Genomic DNA, 6,854 nt, shown 5'->3' on the forward strand with positions numbered 1-6,854 from the left:
AGCGCAATAACAAACAGTTAGTTGAGTGGGAATGAGAGGGGCAAGGAGGCTGAGAGGAAGCCGACTTCCAGCTCCCAGAGCGAGGCACGTACAACGTGCGGCTATTTGTCTGCTTTGTTGTTACTCGTGTTTGTTGTAGCTGGCATTGTGACTGGCCAAAAGATTTGTGGGCCAAAACCGAAACGGGCCAAAACAGACGATCAGTTCGCTTTACTTTGCTTCGTTTCGCCTCGCTTCGGCTTGAGTTGAAGTTGGAGTCTGTGCTGCTCTGTCTGCTCTGTGTGGTTGGGGAACGGTGTCTGTCGCTTTTAATCTAGCAAAGCAATCGTTGAATGCCACTAAACTTTTCACCACAACTTATATCAATTGTCGTCCAATGTACGACGTCAACGCGCCTCTGATATATTGGATCTAAAAGTGATCGTAATCGCAAAGCGGAGCAAGCCCCGGTCAGCAGGCTGAGGCCAAGCAACCAGGACCAGACCAACTGTCGGCCCCAAACTCTCATTCTCTCCAGCTCCAGCTCCAACTCTAACTCCATCTGCAACTTCCACACGAACCGTTCCTTGGCCCAACAGTTAAGGGACCAATTTGTCCTCAACGGCGGCTATCACAAATTTCAACATGATCGCGAACGGATCGCGTTTGTATCTGGAATGTATATTACGAGAACTTGTACCCAGGGAACGAGAACACTAGGCAACCTTGTGGAAAACTCTGGCATTTTCTTAAGAATTTTATTGGTATTTTTATTGGTTTTTAAAATCAAACAAAGATTCCTTTGAGATTTTCATATTTAGATTAGTGAAAAAATACGGATTAAAGCTCAATTGAAATAGAGAGATGGTAAAAGTGAAGATTTAATTAATTACTTGGGAGTAATATACAATAATTCGAATTCGAAGAAATTCTAAATAATATATTAAAGTGTCTTAGGATTGGCTAAAGTCAATCTTGAGAAGTATTCATTGTTAGCAACCATAATAAAAAAGGCTAGTGTCATCAGCGTGCAATTCAGCTTGTCCCTGACCCAGCTTTGTGATAATCGGTGTAAGGTAAGGCGGGGCAAAGTAAGCTAAGGTAAGGTAAGTCGACTGCTCGACCGATTGTCCAGTTGTCTTCTGATCTGCCTTCCGAGTTAGCATTAATTTATGAAGTGATGATGACAAGTGGGATAACGGGGTCATTTCGCGCTTAATGTCGCCAACACGTAAAATGATTTGCATCGAATCGAGGCAACACAAGATGCCAGTTGCACGTTGGCAGTTGCAAGCTGACAACGGCAAGTCGAATGCGAATGCCGCGTAACTTTAGAGCCTGTCGCAAGGCTGACTGAAAGACCGCGAGAGAGAGAGAGAGAAAGAGGGTGAGACACCGCAGAGACTGAGACTGTCTGCAGTCCAGCTGCAGATTTAGTCTTTTGCCAGCTGCAGATCTTCAGCGAGAACTTATCGCTGCCACCCGATCATAACAACACATTTTAAAGGGCTTTAGAGGCAACGCCGTTGTGGTGGCAGCCTCCGAAGCTGAAGCTGACATAAGCAGACCGCAAACGTGACAGCTCACTTCAACGGTTGACAGTTTTGGAGGCTTTCTACTTATACTATACTCCATACACTTCTCTCTCTCTTGGGATCTCTCAATTGCCTTCGATATTATTCCTAATTTGGCACTAACTGGAGGAGGAGGGTAGTCGGTTATATGGCTTACTCGAATACTTTTGGTCAACGATGCGCCCTGTGCGTTGACATAAATCAAGCGACTTCCAACTTTTATCACGATCTCCTAAATAAGGCGATGCAGTCTGAAATCCGCTTCATACATTACAGTCTCCGCAATCGCTAAGTAAGCTATCATCAGGCTCCGTTCTTTCTTTCTTGGCATGGTCAACTCTTTGTCACAGTGGGCCAAGTGGTGGTGTCAAGAGTCAGCCTTCTTCTGCTGCTTCTTTCTTCATCGGCTTCGTCTTCGTCTTGATCTTCAACTGCTTGCTTTGCTGTCTCTCGATTCTACAGCGTCTGCTGCCTCATAAAATGCGTGTGCGCGCCGCGCGCGCCTTTTAATGACAGTTTGGAGCTGCGGTCAGTTGCTTGCCCGTTTCCCTTTGCCCTAGGCTCCGGCTCATTGCGCTTTATTAAGTTGTTTGTAACCCTAAATCAGCTTTCATATTTATCGACCATTTACACAACTATTTGATTGGTTGATATTAATTTTCTGTATTAATTTAAAATAAAGATTTTATATAGTGAATTATTGGAAATTGTCGTAGATTGATTTGTTTGTTATTATTGTTAAAATAAGTGACTAAAGTGTTTCCCAATAAAAATTAATTGATTGTTGAAAGAATTACTTTCTTTTGATATTAACTCACACTTTAAGTATTAAGTTAGTATTAAAAAACGCTAACTTGTCAAATTTAGAGAACTGGAGTGAAGAGTTTTCGATAGCGCATTTCGCATTCGTAGTGTGAAAATGTGGATTTTCTCGCTTGTTTTCCGCTGTTGTGTGTCTTGGAGAATTGTTCAGTGAGTTTTAGCAAATGCGATTAAAATGTCAGAGGGACTTTGGCGACGGCCTCGTGTGAAGCAAATGTGGCGCAAATGTTGTTGGCCGTCTGTCAACGAGGCCTGCCTGCTTGCCACAAAGCAACTGCTCTAGCTCCATGTTCATGTTCCCTCTCTCTTCGCGCCCCCTCCTCTCTCTCTCTCCTTCCCTCCCTCTGGCTGCTGGTACAGTGTAAATTGTAAATGTCTGGGGCGGCAAGCCTTGCATGTTTGGTTTGTTGCGGAGAGCTCCTCGTGGAACTGGAACTGGAATCGGAGGCTGAGCCCAGGGGCTCTTTGCATAATGATGACATTCCGCCGCGTATTTGATTAAGAATTTTGACAGGCGACATAGTGTCGCTTTGATGGCCACCCAGACCACGCATATCCGATGTCAAGAGATTCCTGATCCCCAGGCTCGAACTCCAACTTCGGTACGAACCCAAGCGATCTGCCCGAGTCTCTGTCGTTTTAATCAACAGTGCTGATCAATAACAATCAACATGTTTGCTGATAATTTCACCAGACGACAGTCGACCGGATCCCTCTCTTATCCTCTTATCCTCTGCTCCTCCAACTCCTCTCCCGTTTAGGTTGCTTGTAGGTGGCGTTCTTCTTTTTGACTCATTTTGCGGTGCATTCTTTTTAATGGTTTGATTGATGGCTGGCAGTTTTGTTGATCTTGCTGCCTTGAATTTGTCAGCAAATTTGTCAGCCACGAGGTGGGGCGGGAGAAGCAAAAGTTTGACACAACGTTAACTGGTTTTTGTGGCATTTTGAAGGCTAACTGAATCACTCACTCCAAAGAATGTGCATGAGGAATGTGGGGAAAGTGACTTGGCCTGATGACTTTGCAAATCAAGTGGAAAGTTGTGCGGAAAATCCAATAAACACTGATTCACTGCGAGGGCTACAAATGAAGTTTTACTATTAAAAGAAAATCTTCTCTTTTTGACATTAACTTTGCTTTTGGGGGTTTCCATGCATTTAACTTCCAAATAAGTCGAAAATTTGTGGAATTCCATAACTAAGCAAAATAGTATCTCAAGCTCACACTTGGTGCTGATCGAAGGCAACTGGGAAACCGATCACGTCGTAGAGCATTACCAAATCTGGACAAGGCCAAAGATAATTCGCCTCAATTTGCGTCGCAAAAGGCGAACGTAAAATGTTGTTTAATAATTTAATTTGCCACAATTTAGCAGCGTTTATCAAAAACCAAAATAAGAATCAAAGAATCAACAACAGAGAGAGAGAGAGGGAGAGAAAAGGAGAGATTGTGTCTCTAAGCAGAGAAATATGCGACGATGACGAGTCAGAAAACTGAAACTGTGGGATTGGAAACTCGGATTACGTTGCTGATAAACGGCTACCTAAGTGAACGTTGCGCTGGAACGTGATCAGCCCAATTTTAACGCCCATTGGGAACTGACGATGCTACCAGAACCCAGTTGGAAAGATCAACTCGACGACGACGACGATGAAACGGTTCATTTCTACGAAATGTGGTGGGCGCATTTGTTGCCAGCTTCGAGTTCGAGCTCGATTTTGACTTTGAGTCGTGGTTGTGTCTGTGGTCCATCATTTGGTCAGTGCACAGCGAAGTGCAGCCTATTATTAAATTGTCAAAAGGTCGAGAAATATATTGAAGTATGTGTAGATGTGTGTGTGTGTGTGTGTACACTGAACCCTGCTGCTAGCCAGGGTCAACATCGCCACTGCGAACGGCAGTCTTGCGACTTTCAACTCCACCTTCAACATTTCGATGTCTACGACGCGCGTATCAGAAGCAAATCGAGCTAATTGGGGCAACGGGGCACAACTCGAGTCAAATTGGGGGTGGGGCAGGGACAGCAGCAGCAGCCGGGTTAGGGACGGAGGCTGGGGCACATTAAGACAATATGGGGTCTGGCTCGCGGGTCCTGCTACACACACACACACACACACACACACAACATTTTGTTTATTTTGTGTTTAGGCCGTGTGAATTTTCAAAGGCTCAGGGCTACAAATGTTAAAGCAACAACACACGAAACAACTGTCGAAATTCCAGAGCGAGTGTTGGGAGATAAAACTACAACAGACGGGGTCACTGCGGAGGGGTTCCTCGATTAGCGTCGTCTGCTGCCGCTTCTGCTGCTGCCTCGGCGGCGGCGTCGTTGGCTGCTGCTGCTGCTGATGGCAAATGGTGGGCGTATCGCGGCATTTATTACAGCCAATGTTACAATTTGTGGCTTTCGGATTTATGCGTTTATTCAGGCAGCGCCCCCGAAAAGGCCAGACAACTTATGACGACCGCGGCATGGGCCATGGCCACGGTCAGAGGCAGAGGCAGAGCTAGGAGCAAGGGGTTTGTGGTTTAGGGTTGGGGGCAACCGTTGGCTAAGCTACCGAAAGCGCGGACTCTGCTGTTGCTGCCGTCGCCGCATGTTGTCTGATTGATTTCTGGGAATCGGACACACAACTTCACACACACAACGCAGTGCCACACAGTCGCACAACAAAGTTATGATTAAATGAGTTGCACAACAACAACAACAACAAGAACACCACCATTTGCTTTTGGTTTCAGCTTGAACTATGCGCGGTGGCAAGTGTTATCGCATTTGGTCTGCTCTATTATTAATTAGCAACGCACTGGGAATTGTTACGACTAGTCTGGTATGTTCTGATCTCCCATTAGAGCTGTGGTCCCTGATCCATCTAATGGCTGGGAACCTAGAAGCTTTTGTGTATTCAACACATACAGATAGAGAGATCTTGTACGTAAGTGCAATATAAATTATGATGAGCAATAAATTTTCAAACAAAATTTCAATCATTTCGATATGAGTCATACGTAGATTATTGACGGGGAATTCCAGTTTAGTTTCGCTCCTTCTTTGCATGATTGATAAGCTAATAAGTATGGCAAAAATGATAACCTAGTCATAAATTTCTAGTTTTGATAGAGTACCTTAAGAATTTTAAATGTGTGGATAATATTAGCTTTAATTGTTTAGTTAAATATTAGGTAATATATTTTTTTCCATCAATGACTCTTTTACTTGGAATCAATTACATTATATAAATAACGTTAATTATAATAACAATCTATGTTTCCTCATCCCTGATTATAGCAATGTCTTATCAGCTTAATCGTTAATTTAATCAACGTTTATTAATCAATTTCCTGTGGTGTTTTACTCTAATGAGCTTTTCTATATCACCATTTTATCTAGATTAAATAATGCTTAATCGCATTTTCCCCCATGTCTCCCTACTCTTTGTTTATCTAATATGATCTATATATTTAAGGTATGATCGCTTGAGAGTTAGCTTGCTATCATTTTGACCCATATTTAAATTTGACTTCGATTAGTCATGGGAATTATCATATTTGAATGGACAAATCAATGGCTAATTAGGCGGCCACATTTTCAGGTCTGGCAACGACAGACGGTAGCCGTTGTCCGTCGGCTGATCTGATAATATGAGTAATTCCCCCCCGAAGGGTCGCAGTTAAAATACGATCAAAGCGCTGAGTCGATTGTGAAATTAGCATAACGACCAGCTCAGCGAAACGGGGAGAAAGATAACGAGACAGAGAGAGAGAGAGGAAGACAATTGACACAGATTTTTTGTAGAAAGACCCCCATGGAGAGTGAGTGTATTAAACGCTTAGTTGCTGTGTTGCATATGCCCAGGCGCACAGACCTAATCGATTATAAATGTGCCTAGCAATGTGCGATTAAAATAAATTGCAAAACTCCAGCGTTGCGCTTAAGTTTCATAATTAATTCAACAGACTGGCGACAAGAGCACAACAAAAACATCAGCAAAAGCAACAGCAACATCGCTAACCGCAACGACCACAAGTCGAAGAGTAGCCCCATCGTATAATGATTCACTAACCGGCCAGCAGCAGCAGCCTCTTGGTTGTCTCCCGTCTCCCTTCTCCCGTTTCTCATCCCCTCTATCCCAAATGCTTGCAGCTTGTCAACTCGCATCGCCCATATAAAAAGCCAGCGGCTGTGGCTCGTTTCATAAACTCTTGTCAAGCTATCGCCAGCTTCTCGTCCATATCCACCACCACCACCACAACAACCATATCCACAGCCACAGCCATGTTGTCCACACAGCTCAGTTTGTTGTCGTTCGTTGTCGTTGTCGTAAAGTCGCTGGCAACACCTAGAAACGAGAGGCAGAGCTCCGCTTATGAGTGTATTTTCCAGAGGTGTCAGGAAACAACTTGTCGGAATGCATCTAACAAGGAATTCGATTTTGCCAGCCGTTCAGCCGTTCAGTTGGTCACTCTGTCGCACAGTCTTG

Source organism: Drosophila nasuta, chromosome 2L (assembly GCF_023558535.2).
Source record: "Drosophila nasuta strain 15112-1781.00 chromosome 2L, ASM2355853v1, whole genome shotgun sequence".
NCBI lineage: Eukaryota > Metazoa > Arthropoda > Insecta > Diptera > Drosophilidae > Drosophila > Drosophila nasuta.